A 22,044-nucleotide genomic window follows, 5' to 3' on the forward strand; every position below is an offset into this window, starting at 1 on the left:
ACCTACAAGCAACTTTTTAGAACATTTGCTTCAAGTCCTACTATAAACTAACTGTAAACTGGTGAGTGAACAAATAATATAATCCTGCTTTATAACAAAAAAAAAAAACCCAACACAATAATATTATAGAATCATAGAATGGTTTGGGTTGGAAGGGACTTTAAAGATCATCTAGTTCCAACCCCCTGCCATGGGCAGGGACACCTCCACTAGACCAGGCTGCTCGAAGCCTCATCCAGCCTGGCCTTGAACACCTCCAGGGATGGAGCAGCCACAACTTCTCTGGGCAACTGGGCCAGGGTCTCACCACCCTCAGAGTAAAGAATTTTCCTAATATCTAATCTAAATCTCCCCTCTTTCAGTTTAAAACTGTTACCCCTTATCCTATCACTACACTCCCTGATAAGACTCCCTCCCCGTTTCTCCTGTAGGCCCCCTTTAAGCACTGGAAGGCTGCCGTAAAGATATAGATTGACTACCCGATATCTGTATGTTTAGGAAGCACGATCCCACAAAATCCAAAAAGGAAATTACTATATTACATTGTCTCTTTGCAGTTCAGTGGGGCTTTTTTCCCCAGATAAATAAAGACTAAAACAGTACATCAAGATTTTGATCTGCACTTTCCTAAAGGACAGCTGTAAATACATGGATTTGACCCAGGCACACCACTAATTTAATTTATTCTTTTTCACAAGTATACTTATGTTTCTTTCACAAATAGTGACACTTACTGCTGCTTCTGTAGAGTGTATTCCTCTACATTTAAACAAAGAATAAGGCCTTCCGTCAACCCAAATTTGCCCTACTCCTTCAAAATATCCACTGCTGAGGAGGAAGATATAAAATAATTGACAGAGAATAAGCAATGGTTCTGAAGTCCTTAAATTGCTTGGGAGTTGTTCTGAACCTATACTTTTTCCTAAAAGAACGAGCAGGAAAACCCCCCATATTTAACTAGACCAGGAATGACTTCCTCTCTTCTACTCTGGGCCAACCTGAAAACAGAAAGTTTGGATAAACATAAGGGAACTATTACTTCTTCTCTCACCTCTTCCTCCTCCAAATAATTTATATCATTGGCATTCTCTGTACAACCAGCTAATAAAAGCTTCCCTACAGGTCTAAATCTGCATGTAGAATATATCCTTTCCTACAGCCAAAAGCAAAGAAATGTTGTAAAAAAAATTTCTCCAAACACATTGCTGAAACTTTTGCAGAGTAAAAATAGTTGGAAATATGGCAGACCCGTCCCTCTCAAAGTTCTCTTCTCGTCTTCAAGCAAATCAAAACCATTGGAGGAGTGTGACCAATAAAGAAAAATAGCACCTATTTGTCCTTAGCAATACAGTAAAATTTACTGTATTGGCAGCATAAGGAGGCAGCTAGTTAATATTTGAACATCTGAATCTGAATTTACCTTTCTGTCCTGAAAAAGCACAGGTATGTTTTTAATCATGAGAATGACAGGCAGTAAATCATATTTAATATCAGACTGGCAAAAAAAAGGATCTGTGGTGATCTAGGACACTAAGCATACTGAAACATCCTACACATTTAGGTGTGTTGTAGATCATCCAGGCACAAATGACCATACATATTCAGGTATGCTGTAGAACATTAAATATTTGGATTTGCATGTTTTATCATATGTAATATTATGTAAATAATAAAATATTTAATTATGCATAAAATAATTAGTTTACAAAAATAAAAGGGATCACAGACCAACTGACTTAAATTGCATATACTTAAAAGCGTTTCCAAGTGGCACTACCTTTAAACACATATAAGGTCAGATCAACACTAACCAGAAATATGGGTGTGATCCCATAAACACTTTCAAAGTGTGGAAGAGCGAGGCCACACATTGGAATTCAGCACACACAAGACACCACACCTGCATCAAAAAGCAGCAAGTCTACAGCCTCCTTTGAATAGAATTGTAATGTCTCCAAAATTAACTTTTTTTGACAAGACACTTAGACTCCTGAGTTAAACCAATGCCCCAGTTGCAAGAAGGCCAGATACGCAGCAGAATTTATTCAGGAAACACGTCTGGAACACTGGCTCTAGTGTCTCTAATAATATAATCTATCTTCAGACACGTTTGCAAAGTAGCTCTGCTGCAGATGGACTTTTCCTCTTCAATTCAATTAAGTCCTGAGGGAAAGAATTGATTTTTAGCCTATTACTAAGAACTCAAGTAAATATTCTCAGCGTCTTTATTATTTTGCCAGATTTTAAACAGCAACATCAAACCCTGCCCTTCACCTGCTACCAATAGCAGTAAACAAGCACAAGTAATAGGAGTTTGGTTCACCTATTATTTGGCAAGCTCAATGCAGAACTACTATTTCCATCAAACCCTCTCTCTCTAACCACCCTGCAATGTGGGGAAGAGAGGCATATTGACATCTCTCTCTCAAGCTGTGTGACTCAACATCTCTGCCATGACCCCCAGACATTAACTACACCAAATTCTTCCTGCGTGGTTCAACAAAACTGTGATGTGCCTAGGGCAGGTGACTTCAGTCTTCCACCCTCCTCCTGTGCAAACACACACAGGTCTGTAGTTTCATTATTAATGTTTGCTTTCATTTCAAAGGTTTACTAGGATTTATTTTGCATGCTATCTTGTTTCACCGATACCATGCTCAGCTTTTGATAGCAACATTTGCTGTACCAATAAAAATAAATCCTACTAAATGACTATTGTAACACAATAATGGACAAAATAATATATGCCTGAGTACAGGCAAGTAGATTGATTATCACGGACGGCCTAGAAGACATGAAAACAACATTATTAATCATAACTTTAACAAGGAAAAATACCCAAGCCTATAGTCCAAGTAGAAAAGAATTAATACTTGAGAATTAAACGTTAGTTGGTAGCACTAGCTGCCCAAAGTAAGCTATTAATTTGTAGTGGTCAAACTATACTTCAAAATTACACAACTGACCAATGAAATTAGGATTCAGGTACTCCTGTATCATCACTTCAGCTCACAATAGGACATATTTTTCTTTCCGCAAACAAAGCCTCGTTCCAGTCACAGCGTGGGACTGATCCATCTTATTGTTTGCACAGTCTAATAGTATAGCTAAAGCATTTTAAGCAGACAAAACCAACCAAATCCACACACTAATGCCATTGCAGTTTGCATTTTTGGATAACCACTTACATTGATAAGAAGAAAAAAACCCTTTAGTTAGTAACTTCTGACCATCTGACAACAATCTGAAAAATAACGCTAGCCCTTTGTCCCAGGGTTGGGGTGGCCCAGGTCCTACAGGTTTTATTGCTGTGCCTTCCGTGACCTGCTTATTCACTAAAGAGGGAGCAGGACAGAGCAGTCGGTCCCCTGCCTGCTGCCCACTGCCAGCAGCAGGGAGAGGGGGGTAAGGCATCAGAGCCTGGAGCAGACTGGAGAGAAGGAGAGAACAGCCACACTCGCACACTATCCCCTACCAGCCATACCTTGCTGTCATGGAGTGACAGACCAGCAGCCTAACCAGCAGCCCTTAACCTCCTGTTCTAATCCAAGATTCACAATGAACATAACTGTAGTCCCTGGAAACATCCGTAAGTGAGATTTATCCATAAATGAGGGTTAAAATCAAAACAAAACCTATATGCATTTTCCTAATCTCTTACCATTTTGACAGAATTTCCTGAACGTTGGAGCTCTTGATACCTGACAGCCTTGAAACACCACCTTTAAAGCAAAAGCCACATTCAGCAAATTTGTATGCCTCAGGTGATTGCACGGTAGTTGCTGAGACTCTTCATTCCTCCTAGGTGAGAAGCAAAAGCATAAGTACTACCAACTAAAGTCATGTGATGGCCTAAATTCATTGACTTGATGGTCTCCAGCTTGTTCTCGTTGATTGATGAGACAACTTCAGCTGCAAACCAAAAGGGATTTGGGGGAAAAAACCCTATCGCATTGCTCTGCCCAAGCCAGTGCACAGAAGTGTGAATTGTCTCCCTCTGTGGTGCCTCTGTTCTGTGCATAAATCTCCTGAAGCTTACACGAACACCAAAAATCAAATGTAATTGTTTCAAAAGAGAACTTAAAAAAAACCCAAGAAATTAGAAAATTAGGCTCATGTTCTTTCACAGCACAGTTTTCTTCAATACTAACAGAAATGTAAAAGCAACTATGAATAGGACTGTGGTGAGCAAGAAAATTGCATCAATACGTACACTTCCTTGTTCTACCATCATATTAACTCTGCAAAGTAAAGCTATCAGAAGGGAAGTAGAACTCTTACATTGCTCAAATCAACACTGGCAGCTGGCCTGTTGAAACCCAATGTAAGGGTGTGTGTGCAGTAAACACCATACAATATTGTTTTTTAGTTTTATCTAAGTTTTTTAGAAGAACTTAAATTAAGTTCTACTACTACAGTCTCAAATGTTCAAAATGCAGGTCTCTTACCGTCAAGAAAAGAATGCAGCAGGGAGGTATTTGTAAGACCTTGAAAGATTTTTGGCTTCCTTTTACACGGTAGCCCAGATTTTCAATCTTTTAGGAACTCCTAGATTACATTTACAAATCTCCTATACAAAAGATAAAATAGATTTTATTTAAGAAAGAGGAAAAAGTGACCAAGATTTTCATGTAAGTACTTTCTCATGGGAGTAGGGCTTTAAAAACATCAAACATCACAAGAATTGGCAATGCTCTAGGCAGGGATCTCAGCAAAACTGTCAGGAAACTATTTTCTTGCCTGGTTTGTAAGTGATTCATATATAAAAGTTCCTTCAAATGAGTAAAACTGCAGAGTGGTTGGGACATAAAGCATATCTCAGTTTTAATCTCAAATTCTTAAGACTCACATCTGATAACAAAAACCACTCTGCACTAAGTTGCTTATACAAATATGTAGCAATTCGCATGCTTGCATCTGGCATCAGAATCTTCCCCAGAACCGCTCATTAACTTATACATCTCATCCTTCATGAAAAACAAAATAAATCCATCATTTTATTTAAACTCTACTAAGCACAGAACATTATGCAACTAAAACACAATATGTTCTAAACCACAATAAATTTAAGTAGAGAGACAGCAGCTCCTCCTAGACGTAGTGCCTAACATGCAGATAGTTGTCCTGACCGAATTACAGCTCTCAGCAGGCACAGCAGTTTGCTCACGGGCAACATGCACAGAAGTAAACCCTTAAAAAGTACAAAAGACCGACTCAGCTGCAAGTCACAATAAATGGCATGCTGACTAATACAAAGAAGAAACCCTTCCTTAGTCAATATAAAACCGGCAAAGATAAGCAGTAGAAATTAATTTATATCATTATCAAAAGAGTCTCTAAAGTTGCAAGACTTCAGAAAAGGAAGGCTAATTTCTCTTTCACTTGGACATCAGTCCAAATGCATGTAGCAGCCAGACCTTCACACAAACAAATTCAGTATCTATGAATCCATAAAGAGCTCATATCCTTCAAGGAGAAAAGTATGAAAAACTGGAGGAAGAAAATTACAGATAACAAACCTTTGACCTCAACCTTCAGAAAAAGCTGGATAAGTGACAATACATAATGTTCAAAACACTTCAAAAAGTGAATCTATACAGCAGACCACAGACGCATGTAGAAGGTAATGGCTGGAAACTCCCATCACCACCAGACTCTTTTCACACCCCCACTACTACCAGAAAAGAGGAAACGAGAGCAGGCATTTGGTGGTTCGTCTTGGGAAAGAGAGACCAATTAAGTCAAAGCAGGGCTGTGAAAAAGAACTTGGCAATAACCGCCATGATTGTTTTCTGTTCTTAAATGACACTTCTGCATAAGTAGTCATCTTTGCATAAATGAGGTATCTGCCATCAGAATTAAAATCAGGTTTGTTTGCTCAAGGTTACAGGTACTGTAGATAGAGCGGTTCAGCTCACAAACTGATTACACGCTTGTACCAGCCTAGCTCTGAAATCTTCAGCGAACAACTTAACTTCCACTACAAAATTTTCACTTACACTTGCTGCAGAAAGCTTTCTCCCTCACTTTTTTTAAATATATGCACATGAAAGGGCTCTAAGCCACATCACCCGTACCATCATAATGTCATATGGCAAAAATTAAGTGGCCCCTGGCAAAGCAGGTTTTCTAGATGGGAAAATTCAAGAGAACATACAGCTGCAGGAGACCCTGGTAGTTCATCACCTCCCCAAAGTTTTCCCCTAGCAAAGCAGTGCTTTACCTTGGGTTTGGGAGGTATTGGGCCTATCCAGCTACTTGAGAGATGAAATGTAAAAAGAACAGTCGCGTGTTAGTTTAAAACAAAGTATCTAAATACACATTTGAGAAAAATGGATCACAGGCAGTAGCGCCCACATTCCCATGCCCCTGTCCCTCTCCACATCCCTGTTTTTGTGATTTACCTTTTATTTTCCAATAGTTACCCTGTAATCTCAATGAAATCTAGCATGCCTTACCACTGCTAAAGGCTGTTCAGTAAGAACTGATTTTCATCCCCTTCTCAACTCCAGTGCCTGGAAAACGTGTTAATAAAGCCTTCTGAGCTGCATTAGAATCTGTTCTGATGAAAGACAATCTCCAGCTGTAAGAGCATTACCACGCATATTGCACTGCTGAGTTTTAAAAGCAAATTAGAGAAAATAATCAGTCAGCAAGAAAGTTTCAGTACCAAGAAACACCTCAAGTTTCTAAAGCCATGTTTCTGTATTAGTTGAAGAGATCCTCCATTTTATTTCCTGTGGATCAATTTTTTACATCTTTACTCGGTCCTAATTCAAGTTGGACCCATCGACTGACTGAACAAAGGCATAAGACACAAATCTCTTTAGCCCTTGCAAAATTTTCACAGCCCAAATGAGAAAACACTATTTGTTTCAGAAAGACGTGGACTATAGTGATGCCCTAAATAATTGAAATGCAACGGTAGTTAACAAATGGCTTGCTGCAACATTATATGGTAAAGTCATAAACCAAAATGGACTCTCTCAGACCACTTACACTCCATTAAATACCCAAAGAACATGAAATTAAATGAAATGCATTTTAAAGCACTTTCTGTTTTGCCAAACTTCACTGGAAGCATTGAAATGAGGAAAACTGCTTGTCCACAGTTAGCTTCTGCTTTTTCCTCTCTCATTCAAACTAGTTTTAGTTTTGCTTCTATAACACAAGATTCATTAATTGCTCATGCATATAAAGTTCCTCAGATTTTAGCCTAACAGCAATCTACATAATGAGGGTCCTCATACAATTGATTATAGCATTACAGTTAATCAGATGATATTCTGTCCCAAAGCAGGAAAGTATTATTTATATTTTCCAATTAAAAAAAATACATTTAAACATACATAAAAACATGTATCTGTGCAAAATACTACATATTTTAATTAGCAGCAGAAGTAAAAAAGAAATGACCCAAGATGATTCTGCTCTATTGCTTTAACCCAAACTGTGATTATCATTATCTCCACTAAAGCTCTCAGCTGGTGGTAATTTTGTTTTAAAATAAATTACTTTAAATTAAACTCTCTATATATAAATAAACTATTGACAAGGCTGATTTATACACGTATTATAGCCTTTTAGATTCGGTGTCAGACAGAACAACTGAGAGACTTACATATTACCTTATGAATATCACGTGAAACACTCCGGAAAGAAGCTGGACACCACACAAGTGGAATTTGGTTTTTTAGAGATGACTCTGCAGCCATCCACCAGCTGGGTGACAGCCCCCAGCAACGCTCTGACACCCCTGGCTGCACACCACGGCCTGGCAGCTGCCTGGAGAAATACCCGCAGTTACCGCAGCGTCACAAAAAAAAAAACACTGGGAGTTTCATTGCTCTTTTCAGCTAGGGCAGAATGAGATCATTTCAGATGAAAACATGAAAGTAATTACACCTGACCTGTGTGAGTTAAAAAATGATGACAAAGGTCCGCTTGTTGGAGTCCAACAGGAGCATGGCGGTGTTTCCTCTGGTTCTTACACTTCACACATTCCAGTGCTGCAACCCACCCCTAAAACATCCCATTTTAACACTGATGATTGTAGACGACTTCAAGAAAAAACAAGCCCCATTACTCAGAGCAGAATACAAACTGGGGGAGAGCCCCAGCCAGGACCCTGAAAGCCCTGTGAAGGCCTCTAACTTCAGGCACATCAGTGAGGGCCATCTCTGTGGTAAAGTCACTGAGGTACCGGCAGTGCTCGCAGAGCTACAGCCTACACAGCTTTGGCCCCATTATTAAAACAACACCCATGGCTTTTAAGTCACCAAAGAACGTTTTAAATGAAAGCCTGCAACAGAACGTGTGGTAAAGGGGTGAGGAAACCTGAGGGGTGAAGAAACCCGAGTGCTGCTGGCTGCTGGGCAGGGCCACACTCAGAGCACTTGCCAGCCAAGCTCTGGCCCCTCAAACCCAGATGCTCTTCGCATCTCAGTGACCAGTAGACCAAAAAAAACCAAAAACCAAATAAATCCAAAACCCTAAAAAATCATTTCCTCGTCTCAAACGTGGCCCAGCGCCCTCAGCACCAACACCGCTCTGGCCGCAGCCTCTCCACCTCGGCGTCGCGCCAAGGGCCCTTTGGCCAAACCGCCCGCCAAGGTACGGCACGGCTCGGTACGGCACGGCTCGGTACGGCACGGCTCGGTACGGCACGCTAGCGCCCGGCCAGCCCGGGGCTCCCCGGGCTACCGCGGAGGCGGGGGCTGAGGCGTTTACCACACGCGGCCGCCTCCGACGAGAGAGAAGGGGGAGCGAAGAGGAAGGTAAAGGGGCCGCCCCGGGCGGCTGAGGGAGCTGAAGGACGGGTAGCCGCCAGCCGCCATCTCCCCTCAGGGGGCGCGGGCAGCGCTGCCGCCTCCGGGGTGGGGCCGGCACAGTGGGGGCGGGGGCGGCAGGTGAGCGCGGGGCCCATGGGCGGAGCGTGGGGCGGGGAGCGGGGAGCGCCGGGCAGGGAGCGCGGAGCGCCGGGCTGGGCCGTGGTGGCGGCGGGGACCTACTAGCTCCCTCGCTCCCTCACTCACTCTCGGGACAGCGCCCGGAACTCGGCGGTGGCCACGGTCCTCCGACGGCTCCCTGGAAGCGGGTGAGTGCCGGTACCTGCCCCGGGCGCGGGGCTCCCTCTGCTCGGCAGTTCCTGCCCCGCCTGGCGCGGGGTGAATGAGGAAGCGACACGGGCTCCGGTTCCCTCCGGCCCGGCCGGCTTCCGTGGGGCTCCCGGCAGGGACAGGGGTGCTCAGCCCGCCGCTTCGGCGTGTGTCCCGGCGGGTCGGGCAGTGCTTGCCGGCGGGGCTGCGGGGCGAGAGTCGGTGGGGCTGCCTCCGGCAGCGGGGCGCCGGCTTCTGCGGGGCTTCCTCCTCCTCAGGCGCGCCACCATGTTGGGCTGCGCGCCCCGGGGCGGGGGGCTGCGGTGGGAGCCCCGGGGCCGGCCCGGCCGCGGGCTTTGTCCACCGAAACCTCCCCGCCGCCCAGCCCGGGGGTGCTCGGGACGGGGCCGGCTCGTTCGGTCCGCGGGGAAGCGCGATCTTGAGCGGGGAAAGTCTGTCAGGCTGCGGGCGGAGGGGCGGGAGGGAGCGTGCTGCGCCCCGTCTGAGGGGTAACCGGAGCCCCCTGGTCCTTTGCAGAAACACGGAGTTTCCTCGTAGCAGAAACGCCGAGTTTGGGAATACCAACTTCTTTTTCGGCCCCCCCCCCATCCGCGTTGATACTCTGTTCCTGCCTCCCGTAGGACAGGGAGCTTGAAGCCGATAAAACCTATGATCTTTCAAAGGGTCAGCTTTCCAGCTGAATGGCGGCAGACAATAAGACATGAAGGAGTAGGAATGCCTGTTGCTTTTGTGTCCCTGCCAGGCGTGCATCTCCTAAAAACCAATTTTCAGCTCATCGCTAGAGAATTCCCCATTTGCGGTAGGGTATGAAATATTAAAATAATTGGATTACGGCAATCTGTGGTTACGTCTGACATCTGTTTACTCGTGGGCTCTGACTGTTGCACCACTTCACTTCTGGACTATTCAAGTAGCGCAGAGCAGGGTGTTGGTCTGGACGCAGGGGCTCTTGCAGGAGGTTCAGGTGCAAGGATGATATTGCCCTGTATCCCGTCTTTTGACAGTCGGATGCTTCCAAGGACAGAGCGAGTCTGCAGAGAAGGCAGGTCTGGGATAATCCGTTCTCATGCTAGATCTTTTCCTAGTTTTAGAGACTTGTTTAAAGCCTGAAGTACAACATTTTACATCTCTACAAGTAGTCTGCATCAAAATCCTGAATGCACTTGTTGTGTGTTTAGTTTTGTTTAAATCTTATTTGGGCCTTGGCCTCGTACAGTCATTAGTCTATTAACAGTGTAATAAGCCAGCAAATAACCTCTTTGGCTTTCCATCTATCAAATAATGCCATGCAGCATTGTATTGATCAAATAGGAAGCTATAACCAAGTATAACCAATATAGCTTTCTGAACAAGAGACTATGAAGTGCTTCTTAAGTGGTTAAGCAATAATTCATAAATGTCTCTTTTAAGAAGTGTACATGCAGCATTTCCTGTTTTAGTTCCTGAAAATGACTGTATTTAAAAGTTAGATATTTGGTTTTAGACTGATGGTGTCTTGAGGTGACTGAAATCTACTATGGAAGCCTGAAAATACTGAGGAAAGAAGCAAACATAAGGCTGCAAAACATAGATTTATATCTCTTTTTTAACTTTTTTTTTTTAGATTTCTCACCCTCGCCTTGGGTTTCATAATAAAATACACGTCTGTGCTTTAGTTTACAAAATGGTTAAATGCTGGCATTTTCAATTTCCTTGATCCACATAGTTTTACTGAGTTATCTTTTTGTAAAATTGAATATAGCAAACTTATAAGGAAGTATGATTATCAGAATAAAGTACATAATTTTTGACACTTTAAAAATTGAAACACATAAAAAGGTATTTCACTAGGCGTTATGTGTACGGTTGCATGTAATGCTAAACATAAAAGAATTTAGAGGTAGCATAAAATAGTTAAGAGTTAGCAATACTTTGAAATTTTCATCCTGCATCTCATAATTCAGATTTAGGTATGAAGGAATTGCTGCCACTCAGTGGCTGATACAAACGTATAGAAGACTATGCTCTATTACACAGCTATGATGTATGTGTGGTTAATGAGTCTGTCGTAAGGTAATTCTGTTTGGTGAATGTGTGTGAGATAATTGATCAGGAAGATGCTCGTATTATTCTCACCAGACAAGAGCTCATTCTCAGAGTTTTTTTCCATTTTTGTATTTCATGAATTATAACCCGCCTTTTCATTAGGCATAATTATACAGTAGGGTCATAATTTTCTTATTGAATGGAACAGTGGAATAGCATAATAATTCTGACTTTTTGATCACACAGCGTAGTTGAAAAGATACTCTGTAAAGAATGCATTATTTTTAAGCTAGAAACTATTTCTAAACTAGAAGGAAATTTTGTAGCTACTTTTGTTAAAGAGGAATCTTTAGAAGAATCTCTCAAAGAGAACTTGGCTGTTTGATGCTTTATAGATCAAGGAAATAACGATAAAACCTGAAAAGATGACATCTTTTATTAAAATAACTGATTTCCTGGGAAAAGCATAGAAGCTTTCAGGCCTCTGAGTCTATTTTGATGTCTAAAAGCCAGAGTAATTACAATTAAAGTTCATGTCAAATTGAGTACTTCAGGGCCTAGTAGTTTCAATTAGCTATCCATCCTTGTTTCCGTTTGAAGGACTTCACTGTCACCCTGCCTCTCTGCAGAGGCACAGATCCTCTGCCCTGTGGATGCGTTGTCAGTCTGGAGTTGGAGCTCAGCTCTGGCTGCTGCTCCCGAAAAGAGGAGCCCCTTCATCACCTCTCGCTTTGGAGCTGCGCTGGGACTGGAGGTGGACCGTAGCACGTGTGGAGGTATCAAAGTTCACTTCAGTCCAGCTAATCTGCAGTGAAGCTGCTGTGGCACAAGCCTCAGTGTGGACTGTACCGTGTAAATACTTACAGGAGTTAGCCAGCACTGAGGTATGCACCTGTACTGGCTTCATTGACACAGGTATTTAAGTTCCCTGAAGCTAACTCAGGTGTGTCTCTTCATGCTGCAGTCCAAATGCATTATGTATCTATAGTCCACCATCCCTTTCATTACATTTATTAAGTGTATACTTAACCTACCATAAAAAGAGTGGAGGAAAAAAGGAATAGGCTAGGGATTGAAATAGTTGTTGCAGATGAGTCAGACCTGAATGTGAAAGATGACAAGAAGGGATTTACCAGTGGAGTCTGGGGGCTGGCTGACTTCATTAGGAACTGAATTCCTTTGTTAATCATCCACTGCTGAGAAAGGTAATATGATTTGTACTCTGGAATTATCCTTGCATTAAATGCAGCTTCTCCATCTGGGTTATCGGGTTATGTCCAAAAGTTGCCTAAAAAGTACCAAAGCAGTTTGTGTTCCAGTAGTTGTTTTAACTGTTTTCCTAGCTACATGACAAAACTTGTCATCTTTCTCTGAATCTTCCTTTTCCTGTGTAACCTGAGTGCAGAATTTGGTTCTGTAGAGCTCTATATGGAGCCAAAGGACAATGAGGAGGAACAGGGAAAGGGGGCAAACTGCCTGTGCCCATTCAGAGCTATTTGGGTAGCACATTAAAAGTAATCATTCCACATCCGCTTGGCTGTGCTTTGCAAAGATGCAATTAAGAGAGATGAGCCCAGGGAAGCTCTTTACAGCCATGGTGAAATAATGCTGAAATGGCTTGTGTTATGTTCTCATTTCAAAGGCAGTTATGTTTACCTGTAAGAGAGTTGTTTTCCCTTTAGTTTTTTATGATATTTGAGTAATTTTGCAAAAGTCTGCTATGTAGGAAGTGGTGTACTGCCTTTAGCTCTATAGGGCCACCTAGATTATGCATACTGCCTCTATGACTGGAAGCTGTACCAGTGTGCTGCTCCTGTTACCAGAGACGCCAGGAAAAATAGAGAAATGAGAGATCAGGCCCAGGAGTACTGGGGACATCACAAATTTGTCCTTAGCAGGAGTGGTGCAAGACTTATTTTTGGTCTGATCTACACCAGACTCTCTTATTACAAGTAACACTGATACCAAGAATGGATATTCATATGATAATAATCACGATCCATAAAGTCTGGGAGTGACCATCACGGATAACTTCATTAAACTGATGCACATTAAGCTTTTAAGCCTTGTATGATACCTGCCTGACTGCTAAGGGAGGAGGGTGTGTGCTTGCTGTCTCCTCCAACTTGATCAGCAAACCCTCAAATTTATCAAAAAAAAAAAAAAGCAGCATCTCTCTGTATGCCCCAGAACCAGATTATTTTGAATTCCAAGGTGCTACCCACTTTTGAGAACAAACCAGATATGGAACGTGTATTCCTATCCTGCTATTCCTAATACTTTTCCTTAGAGCTATGAGCAACCTATGGTCTTGTTTGGTTGAAATGTAACCAAGTGGTTTCACTTTTACCCATTGGTAGTGAGAGTGGAGTTGGGATAGCTCCTAGGAGACTGGTTAATAGGTCAAGGTATCATTGCAGTTGGCATTGAATGTGTCTGTGGCAAAGAGACCCTACTAAAACAAGCTCTTCCCAAACAGCTTAGTAAGGGTGTCCCTCTTTTTTTGAAAAGGTTCGTGTGGGTTGACATCTTTTCCACTGCACTGGGCTCGGAGGAGTTGTCTGAATTAGTATCTTGTTTCTCATCTCCTGGATGGCTGAAAACGTCTAAAATGAGGTGTACGTCTGCGCATGAGTGGCTTTGATTCACATTATGTTTAGCCTTTTGCAGTCTCATAAATGATTTAAGTATTTATAGACTTGGTTTAATCCTGGCTACCCACTATAAATGCAGTGTATCTTGAAACATATGCAGTAAATCTAAACTTCAGCCTCAGCTTTTTTCCCCGCCCCTGAGCTATGAAGTCATGCATGCTACTGATTTGGAGCTGAAAGCCTAGAGCTGTGTTGGTTTAGCCTAGTTGTTTGTTGGGTGACAAATTTGTAATGATGAGAGAGAGAGAGAGAAAAATGCATGTTTTTTTAGCACTCTGGCGTTACTTTCTGAGTGTTTGAAAATATTTCCCCCCCATCAACACCTATTTATTAGAGATCTAATAAAATCCTTGTTTGTATATTCGATTCTTTATCCTATTCTCTGGTTTCTTGAGGAAGTGCAGTTTAAGCTTTTCTGTGTTTTTTCTGCCTAACGAACTCGTGAAATCTGAGTGTTTAGTCAGTACCACTTTGTTCCTTATCATACCAATGATGTCTAATTTACTTCAGTGTATCAATATTCAATACAAGGAACAGCTTAAGGGAAGGATTTTTCTTGTGATACCAGATTTGTCTTTCTGATAGTAAACCTTTTTTTTTTTTTTAACTTATAGCCAGATTTTTTTAAGATTTAGATGTATGAACATGTAGATAGGTACTTGAAAAGATGATTGAAACTGTTTAGCAGCCAAACTCAAGGTTAAGCTTGGCTTCTGCAGTCTGCCTTTTTCTGGGAAATTCCCCAGTGAGTACAAAGACAGTGGAGCTGAGCTATTGCTAACACATTGCTCGATGGCTGAACTGTGCTTTTCTAGGCGGAGACTGTATTTGGTTCTTGTTTGAACGAAAGACTTGTATTTCTTCTATTTCTTTCGTGAAAGGAACAGTCCCTCCTTTTCAAAAAGCCTTCTGTGTGAAAATTTGGTAGGAATTTAGAAGATACAGTCCAGCCAGTAGCAAGTAGGGCCCCATTATATGCTCTTAACTTGTATTCTCAAGGAAAATTAAGATAAATAGACATAGTGCAATAACTTTGAAAGACTGTCATGTTTGAAATATGACACTGACTGCCCCGTACATTTTATCTCAAGATTTTTTATATGTTTTGTAGTGCCTCTGGGTGACTCTGTTTTGCTGGTGTGACTATGTAGCCAAAATGAGTATTTTGTACCTTACTGATTTTGTTAGTGCCTGTTGAACTGGAGAAAATACTTCACTTGCTAAAAAACACCGTTGTATGTCAGAATAGAATATTTTACTGAAAAACTCATGTGAAAGTAAGATTTATTCTTGCTTATTTAAAAAAAGACGTATTTAATGTGTATTCCTGTAAGAGCACAGATGGCTGTCTTGCATCAAGTAGGTGCTGCCAGGATCTTTCATTTTGATAACGAACTCTGTTCCTTTTATAGATTAAATCAAAAAATAGGATCTGAAACCCTTAGTCATATAATTATCTTTGCATGTGAAGGAGTAGATTTGATTATAAATGCTTTCAGTATTGATAGATAATAATTTTTTTTGAAAGAGACTTTTTTTTTTTCTAATAGACTGGTTCTTGCACTCACTGAGCAATGATTACATTTCTTCACATCCAGTGTGCTGGTCCGTTAGTGCTGCGTTCGTGCTGAGCTGTGAATTGCTCAACAAGAGTTTAGCTGTTTCCTTATGTGTCTGTTGGCCGATGACTATGGCCTTCACTGAACTGAAATATTCTTACTAATGACTTGGGGATGCTGATTGCCAAATATCCAGAGCAGATTTGTCTGTCGGGAAATCATGCAAGCTCTCTCATATTACTTTTGCTTGTGTTCCTCGATAACTGATAGGAGCTGACACTTACGATTTCTGTTTGACAAGTTTATCTAAGAAGCAGCATCCCAGGGGCAAGAGCTTCTTAATATGGACCTAAACTCTTCCAGGTAATTTAAGAGCTAAAATGCATCCAGTTTTGCTTTGATCTGAATGCAGTGAGCCATTGGCACTTAAACATGTCTTCTCCCATTCTCTCAGCTAAAAAGGAGACTCCAGCATCCCCAGTTACCTAGTTCCTTCAAACCTAGCACAACAGTTATGGAAGGACAGGTAAAACCAGGGAGGGGTCAAGTAGACAGCACTTGTGTCCTGCCTAGAAAAAATTCAGTCAGAGAGCAGGGAGATACAGCTTGAAGCACTGTTACAACTTTGGCAGGTATCTTGGCCCCGACTCTGCCCTGTGAAAGAAGCATCTCTTTTAATGGTGGAAGTCCAGTGAAGTTGTTCCACCGTGGGACTCCCCACCTTTACCACAGCAGAAGTGCAATTTCATGAGGGGATGTTGCCAGATATTTTTTCCTGGTAGATTTTTTTTTTTTTCCTACAAGCCTTTTTGAAGAAACATGTGATTTGGACCAAAGGATTTATAGGTCTTTCTGTTAATCCCCACAGAGCTTGTATTAGGTTCTTAGGCTTTCTCCAGTTTCCTTAGACCCTTACAGTGATGGAATCTGCAATCAATTTATACCTCTCAGCTCATCCATAATTGCAGAGTAGCTATTCTGTTGGCAAAACTTGCTTCATTGCATATACACTTGAGAATATTTTAAATATGGAAGGTTCTCTGGAATCTAATTCTCCCCAATTATTTGTTCTTGTTTTAATAGAGGTTGTTTTTTTCCCCAGGAAGTCAGGGTGTGTCTGTATCATTCAGGTTTGCTTGCCCAATGGTCTCAGCTGTGATTGCTGACTTCCCTGGCTGAGCCATCTCAGCCTCGGTGCAGGTTCACCAGAATTGCACGTCTGCAGGACAGGCTGTTCCAGTTAGTGGTGAGTTTTGTTGCATTTCTGCAACATGCTGTTATACTGCTGTCATTGCATCTGACGTGCATGCTTTTGTACGCAAATACCTCATATTGCTATCCTAGGTTAGCACTTTTGGTGCAAGTGTATGTTTATTTTATCTAAAGTTAGAACAAGTTTCATCTGAAGTGGACAATAATGCTCTGTTGCAGCCTATACTGTTTTTTCAGCAAGCCTTTCCGCATTGCTCTGTTACTGAAAATATTAAGTTGTTGGATCTGCAACACCAACTTCCTGCACCACAGACACCTGTGTGTCCATTGAAGGGAATATGTGGGTTGTGGATGAGGCAAAGCTGGAGTGCCGACGCTGCCATTTAGGCAAGGTAGTTGATGGATTACTGTTGTAAGGCAAGCGCAAGCATGAGAGAGAGCAGCAACATGAGTATAGAGATGGACCTGGAGTGCAGCAGGAGCAGCACAGCGCCGAGCGATGAGAACTGCCGGGCTACACAATGTTGCTCATCCTTGTTGCACCAGGTTTGTCAGGGGGCTGCTGCCAGACCCGTTACTCTCACTTCATCCTCGCCGACTCCATCTCTCTCCAAAACTTTTGCAATACAACCCAAAAGCCCGCTGGCTGGGGCAGGGAGAGGAAGTGGAGTCTGGCTTATTGCTTTATTCTGTTTTCTGTTTCAGTTGAATTTGCAAGCTTTATTATTTCTAGCAGTGCCACTAAGGTTTTCAAGGCAATTCCAGAGCTTTAATGTAATCTCTACCAATATCTGTCAGATTGGTTTCTGACCTATTTAGGGTATTGCAATTGGAATTAATGTTGCTTTCCTTTTCCAGTGGGTGGCAGTTGAAGCAAAGAGAAATGTTTATTTGCTTGTAAGTTTATATAGATATGTATTTAAGGAATGGGAAGAGAAGCCAAAACAGGCTGGCCCTTTATTGTCTCTCCTTATGTTGAGTTCTTTTCTTTTTTTATTGTGTCTCTTAGCTGGAGAAAAGGACAAATCAAAGGACCTCTTGTGACCAAAATCCGCTTTTACTTTCAATCTCCTCGACTTTTTGTGCGTTGCTCTGTTGCTTGTTCCCTTATGCTCTTACTAGTTAATAACTGTCAGCCCAATCTTTCCGTCATTGGAGCTTTGCATTGTGTAAGCCTAATTTCAAAACTTTGAAGCAGGGAGCTGCTAACTTCTTGAAGCAACATGTTCAGCTTCTCAGATCTGTATTTTGATTTTGAATGTAACATGTAGTAGTGTTCCTTTCTCCTTTTAAACAGCAAATCTTGATCCTTAGTGCTGAGTAAAAAGCGTGAGAAAATTTTTATTTTAGTGATTTATTTTTTTTTTTTTTTGCTAGGGATGAACTAGCAGTTCATCTCCTATAATATGTGATTATAGCTAACTTACCAATTAATCCCCATCTTCTCCCTGAAGAAAATGAGGTCTTATATAGGTATTTAATGTAGCTAGGTCAAAATATATTTAGTTAAATTGGATAACATTATTATAAATGCATTTCACCAGCTTTGCTGTGTCCAAATTCAGCTTATCATAGCCAAGCCTTGTCTAAGCATATGTGACGTTCCACTTTAAGTCAGTTTTTACATTGATGCAGTTAAATACAAAAGCTTATGCAAACGCTTTCATTCTAAACACTTCTAAACTGATTAGCCACTTGTGTGGATACAAGTTTTGCTGGTGTTAGAGCAGAGTTCAACTTGATTGATAGATGAAACTTTTAAAATTATTTAGGACTCTAAATGGAAAAATATCCAGGAAAAGATCTTTCTACCCCTTCTGGACACATGAAATAAATGATGAAAAATTAATTACCAGAGCAGCAAGGAGTTGAGCTTTCTCTGGTTGATAACAAAACTGATTTTATTTATCAGCAGTGCTCTTTGGCTGTAATGACCTAAAATGGAAATCTTTTTTTAAGCTAAAAATACTCTGAAAGCCATGACATAGCATGTATTCAGTTTTGTCAAAGGGATAGAGTCAAAAAGAAAATTACTCTTTTTTTTGTTTGTTTGTTTTTTCTATTTGTAACAACACTTTATAATAACATCTGTGATGACTGTGTGGTAAGTTAGGGAGTAGGAAAAAAACTCATTTCTTTTCAGTTCCTTAAATATAATTTAATTGTCAGTTTAATTTAACTGTCAATTACTGGATTGTCATTTGCTGTAAAAATTGCTGTACACCTCTATTTCTTCCCAAATGTATAGTGCTATATGACAGCAGATACATATGACATTCATAAATAACCTGTGGTGGAAAGGTTTATTCTTATAGCTGAGTGATAACAGCTGATGAGGAAACGGCTCTAAATTCTTTTAAAATTTTTTGATACACACACACACATGTAATGATGGTATACTTGAGTTCTTGAGGGCTTTTTTTACTTTCTTGAAGAGTTCATCCCATTGACAAACTAGTCTTATTTTGGAAAAAAATAAATTACCTACTTGTATTATGATTTTGGTCTTTTTTTCTTTTTTTTTTTTTTTTCCCGCATAAATCTTATTTTCTTACTACTTAATGCTGCTTTCCAGTGAGTAACCTGATCCTAATACTAAAAAAATTTTTGAGTGATTCTCAACAGAGGGATGTTTTCTTTGTTTGCTTTAAACAAACCATGAGAGTTACGCAGCTCTGTTTTGAATTAACAGCTCTCTAAGCCAGGCTGTACACTTAACGCTTCTCAGACTCTGTGGTGAGGCAGTAGTATGAGCATTCAAATACTTCAAAGGAAAGACAGCATATCTAGAGCTTTATCTTCTTAAAAGCGCAAAAAAGGATGCCAGACTCATGTAATTGAAAATGTTTGCTGTAGGCGAGGTGTCCCAGGCAGACCAGGATGGAAGAATGTATCCTTGTTCTGCTGCAGTTAGTTTTGCTTTAGTAACTAAGAGCTCCCTGCTGCCTAATAAGTAAGAGTTAAAGGCAGCTTAAAAACATGCCTGTTTGTGTCTCTGTGCTTTTGGTATTATTCCTGTGGTTTTAGCTCTTATTTGGAGTTCTAGTGGATGAAGTTGCAGTACATAAATGAAGAAAAGCGTACTTGTGATCTTCTGATCAGGTCTTATTTTCGGAAGTGTGCTTAATGCCCCTACTGAATTGCTTAACCATTAAATCTCCCAGAGTAATTTGTTAGGAAATTTACAAAGCTACAAAAAAGACACTGCACTACGTCAGTTTCTGTACTTTGTAAGTCTTTTAAAGCCTGTATATAAATACCATGGCGTAGCTCTATCTACCATCTGTCCTCAACACATGAAGCAACGGAGGAAAGGAGGAGGGGAATGATTGGAGCTGGATGTGGGACTCTGAGGAGATATGACAGCAGGAGTGCTTTTGCACTGGATAGCAGAATTGTTCTGCTTCTGCTCGACCCTTAATGTGTTGTGTAGTTTTGGTAAATTGCTTGCCTAGAAGAACATGGGTAACGCATCATGTTTTCTTCAGTTGTTTGCTTGTTTTTCCTATTGTGATAGCCTGAGTGCTGGTGCCTGGTTGGGGACCCCCCTTGTGGGCTGTCATCTTACGTGTTTGCTACCAGCCCCATCTCATGCAGGGCAAGTGCTGAGCCGTCCGGCTGGGTTATTTCCCTTAGCTCTCATCCAGCATCCTAGGACTGACCGCGCTAAGCTTAGCTGTGTGTGCCACAAAGCAACGCCCGCCTCTGGCCTTGCACAGCCTGAGCCCTTCGCTGTTGGAAACTGGAGACATTTCCATGTAATTGACAGTGTACAGTATTGCATCAAGGCTGGAACAAAGATGAGGTAAATGTTTCTGCCAGCATCTCAGGGGGAAAAGCAAATAGTCTTAAGATTTTGTGAGTTTTCTTGTGCGTTCTTTGGGACTTTATGATGTATCATAAAGTTTCTGAGAGATTTTTTTTTTCCTTGAAGTTGGATTTTACATGAAGAATTCTCATCTCTTGTGCCCCTGCAGGTGTGTTAGTAAGATGGGGAGAAAATGAGAGAAGTAACTGAGAGAGGGTTTTGTCATCTCGGAAAAGAATCTGGAAAAACTTTCTTGGTTCGTTTCATCTTTCCACAGATTCCAGTTAGACTCTCGCTCAGTATCACTTGGAGCCATGTTCTGATGCTGACTGCTTCTCTCTGAAAGCAATTGCAGAAAATGAGAATAGCAACACCATATCGTCCTCCTATTTCCCTGAGATTCTGGTTGGCTGAGTTTGCAAATCTTCACAGTCAACTAAACAGAATTTCTCTTTTTGAGTCTTCTGACTGCTTGATCTGATAAACTGCAAAAAGGCATATTTTGGTTATCTCCAATTGGAGAGGGAACGTGGTAATGGGGAAGGCAGAAGCTGTGGGGAGCCCCTGTTGCACATTTGGTACAGCTGCAAGTTGGAGTCACAAGTTGTAGATCAAAGCATGGAAGATGTAAACCTGTCCTCTCAGCCTCTGAGTCTTTATGTGCAATGCAATGACTTCAGCTGTTGCAGCAATTTTTTCTTAAACTTTTCTCAATTTTCCCATGCTGTATAGAATTAGCATGCTTGTAATTTGTGTTCAACTTGAGTTGGGTGGCTGGAGGTGGAGGAGGTTGGCTAAAGAACCTTTGCACCACGTGTCATTAACTGCATCTCCCCACAAACTCAAACGATACTGTTGCTTTTTTTTCTTTGCAAATGTGTAGTGCTGTATGACAGCAGATGCATATGACATTCATAAATAACCTGTGGTGAAAAGGTTTGTTCTTAACAGCTGAGCGATAACAACAGCTACAAGGAAGTAATAATGTCCCCAGCAAGCAACATAAGAAGAGGGAGTTGTCTGGTTGCTTCTGTTCCTTTAATGTGGATCCTGGAATCCGGAGGCTGGTTGGCTCTGACCGTGCATTTGATAAATGTATTTCTAAGCTGGTTCCCACATCATTTATGTGTTTAATTTGTCTAAGTTCTGAATTGGCCATTTGGAGCACAACACTAATGCTCTGGGCAGGCTCTCAGTTTTCAGGTGCTGCTAAATACTAAAAAAAAATAATAATGTAAGCGTTGATTTTTGAAACACTTTTTAAGATGTTTGGTTGTGCGTTCCAACAGTGCAAATCAAAACATTGCATTCTTTACAGGTCAGTAGAAAGGGCCGACACGGTAGCAGTGATGTGGCCAGCACGTTACTTAAGGGATCTCAGAGCAGCAAAGGGACTTGCAGCTGTACCGATGAGAGATGTCAAGGGGCCCAAGAGGGGATTGCAGATGAACTCTATCCTGTTAGTTACATCCAGTGCTAGCAGTGCTAGAAGTAACGCAGCAGGGAAGGCAAAATGCTGTTTTACTCCATAGCCCAACCAAAAGCCAGAAACCTCTGTACTTCTCTCTGCCTAGAGCCTTTTCCTAGTGCAAAGCCAATCAAGTTTATCTGTTGCTGTTAGACTTTGGTTCGCCTATGTGTACTCCAATACTGTACAGCCCATCGTA

General features: G+C 41.4%; 1 protein-coding gene across 3 annotated transcripts in view; it reads left to right on the forward strand.

The window, feature by feature from the left end:
• The first annotated feature begins 8,758 nt into the window (after window positions 1–8,758).
• Window positions 8,759–22,044, forward strand: part of PRKCD (protein kinase C delta) — a 65,570-nt gene continuing 52,284 nt past the window's right edge. For 2 of the 3 annotated variants that reach the window (XM_054216326.1, XM_054216328.1), the window contains exon 1: window positions 8,965–9,097. The gene's annotated coding sequence lies outside the window, so the exon portion shown is untranslated. Of the gene's footprint in view, window positions 8,778–8,964; window positions 9,098–22,044 lie in introns of those variants that run through there. The other variant, XM_054216327.1, reaches the window with a different exon arrangement.

This window comes from Rissa tridactyla, chromosome 10, assembly GCF_028500815.1.
Source record: "Rissa tridactyla isolate bRisTri1 chromosome 10, bRisTri1.patW.cur.20221130, whole genome shotgun sequence".
Lineage (NCBI taxonomy): Eukaryota > Metazoa > Chordata > Aves > Charadriiformes > Laridae > Rissa > Rissa tridactyla.